The sequence below is a fragment of the Atta cephalotes genome (assembly GCF_000143395.1).
Source record: "Atta cephalotes unplaced genomic scaffold scaffold00009, whole genome shotgun sequence".
Taxonomy (NCBI): Eukaryota; Metazoa; Arthropoda; class Insecta; order Hymenoptera; family Formicidae; genus Atta; species Atta cephalotes.
In genome coordinates, this window is record NW_012130073.1 from 4,440,202 (window position 1) to 4,443,316 (window position 3,115).

A 3,115-nucleotide genomic window follows, 5' to 3' on the forward strand; every position below is an offset into this window, starting at 1 on the left:
TAGTGTGTGTGTGTGTGTGTGTGTGTGTGTGTGTGTGTGTGTGTGTGTGTGTGTGTGTGTGTGTGTGTGTGTGTGTGGAGGTGTACTAATAAAAAAATAAGAAATTCATCGAAGAACTTTGATCGTTCTGTAATTAATGACATTACCTGTACGTTACAAGACCCCAATTTTCCATAGCACCTGCTGCGAAATCTGGTATTGCAATTTGATCCAGCTTCAACATTCCTTGCTCCTTTCCATAATAATTAATGTTGGTAAAATTTTTTAGTACCTGTAACGTTTCTAATCCATACTTGAATGCAAATGCTGCAGCATCTTTTTCTATCGTAGGTTTCGCCCAAACACTAAAATTTTCATTGTTGGTTTGCAGAACCGTGAAATCCGAAACTACAAACGCTATGAGATAAGTGGACATTATTGGTGTCTTCTCAAAAATCGTCTTTAAATTTTCAATTTTTTTTTAGGCATATTCGAAATTGCTGTGTAATTTTTTTGAGGAACTGTAATAGTAATGGTGAAACGTGCTTTGAATTGTGGTTCGTCCCAACATGGGAAAGCCTGTCTCGCGCTTACTGGTTCAAAGTGAGTCGTTGCGAGCCATCTGTAATAAATAATTAATTTTATTATTATGAATGATTTTCTATATTTCATGTATTTATTGAAATAAAATCGTCTGTTTTTAAAAAAATTGTCTATTCTAATTTTAATTTATAAAAAATTCGATTCAATATTGTTTAAAAAATATTGATCTATTTTTAGATAGATATCTTATTTTTTTAAAAACAAATTAATTATTCGGCTCTTATAATAAAAAATTCTTAAAAATATTTATAAAAAAAAGCGAAACAATTTTTTAATTACAAAATTAAAAAAATTTCCAGATTTACTTAAATTTATAATGATAATAACTTTCTTTTTGAATAACTTATTTAATCATTTAAGTTACAATTGACTACATAAAAATTATTTTGAATAATATTAAGTTGATTGCACAAAATTTATATAAATAATATAAAAACATTAGTTTTAATTCATTAGTTTCTAGCAAAAATTTCAATAGAAATTTAAACGCTGCCTTACATCTTTTTTCCTTCCTTATTCTGGTAAGAACTTCTGTAGAATCCACGTAATTTATCGTTTAACTTTCCAGTGTAGTGCAAAAATAATTGTGCACTTATGTTTGCAGGAATGGACTCATTGAAAAAGAGCGTTACAAAGTCCTTATTTATATCTTTTTTAAACTCAGTTACATTATAACTTTTATTTTCGTTTTTAATTTTAAATGTTAATTTAATACTATTCCTAGTGATATCAATTTCCTTAGCATGGAATACTATGATATGTGTCTTTTTTGTAGTAATAAGAGTGATCACAGATTCTCCTTTAAAAGTAAAATTATCTTGATTGGGTGACTCGAAAATCGGCTGTAATTTGATATCATATTCCATAGGTATTACATCTTGTGGCAATCTATAGTCATCTAAAACTTCTTCAATAAGTTGAGGAGCCACATCATCGGAACTAGGATAGCTCGCCCAGCAAGTCGCTAGGACAAGCATCAATGATAACAGGAATCTCATCGTTAACATTGTACCTAGCAAAAAAATTTTGCGTGAAAACACCGATTTAATTTATTTCTATTACGTACAATTAAGATACAATCGAGTAATGACAAGGTGCATGACAGTTTACATAAATAAATCTAAGAAAAACTAAATATTTGTTGCAAGTATTTAATTATTAATTTTCATTAATTTTGAAAAATATTTTTGAAATGTTTTAGTTAATATTTGTGTGATACATAAAAAAAATCTCAAAATTTATACATAATTTAATATTTATTTTTGTTTGCTTAATTAAATCAAGAATTTAATAATATGATACAAGAAAAATATAAAATTAGGGAGAAAGAAAACAAATTACAAATTTTGTAAATTACACATTGAATGTTATATAAAAAATATACAATTTTTCAATAAGAATATTATAAATTTTTATCAATAAAAATATTATTTATATTTATCATAATTGATTGTTCCACAAGAGAGGTGCAATGAATATAATAAATAATTAATGGCATACCTTAAAGATGAAGAGCCGTGCAGGTCCTCGTCCCCGCAGAGACGAGATTTATTGAAAGACTATACTTAGTTAAAACTTCGGGCTTTATAAGGCTGTGATCGTAGGATGTCGTTAAAAAAAAATTTTGCTGCTACCTCTAATCTTATCGTTCGGTTCTTTGCAAGCAAAAAGTATTATACTCTTCGAGGTAAGAAAAGTAAGTGGACCATCCCAAACATGAATCGCAAAATTTCCGGCACTGCTGATAATGCGATAACTAAACTACAGTATTATCCGACCAATCGATGGTAGACCCAGAGATATTATCGGGATTTAACTTTTTTATCATATCTTTCAGAACATATTGAATGGTATTGCTTAAACAACACATTATAACGATTTATGAAGTTTGTATCACTACTATAAATTTTTACTTTTATATTGCTAATCAATTCTTGCTAAGTAAAGTTGTATGTTAATTAAAAATATCTATGAATTCTCTCTTTTCCTAATTTTCTGCAATCATTTTCTTGTTGCTAAAGTTAAAATGTAAATTTTAATTAGAGTTGATCAGTGAGTCAAGATTTACTTTTGTAAAATTTTTTTATAGAATTCCTTTTTTATATTATTTAGTAAAATCATTATTATTAATTAATTATTTTATTTATTTATTTGTAATACAAATATGAAATACATATATATATGTATGCGCGCGCGCGCGTGTGTGTGTGTGTATAAAATAATTATATATAAAAATATGTATGCTCATAAAGTAAAATTTTAGGTTAATCTTTATTATCTATGGTATATTTGTGCAAACCGAGATAAAAATTAATTGATGATATCATTTAGAATATCGTTTACAAAGTATATGTGCATTATGACAGATAGGAAAAAAATGTTTAATTTTAACGAGAAAAATTTTGTCGTGTTAAGTATGTATTTTTATAAATTAATTAATAATTATAATTAATAAAAATAATACACACACACACACACACACACACACACACACACACACACACACACACACATATACGCGCGCGCGTGCACG

General features: G+C 27.4%; 1 pseudogene; it reads right to left on the reverse strand.

Annotated features, from left to right (window-relative positions):
• LOC105627647 overlaps positions 1–1,589 on the reverse strand; it is a 13,647-nt pseudogene extending 12,058 nt beyond the window's left edge.
• Positions 1,590–3,115: the final 1,526 nt, after the last annotated feature.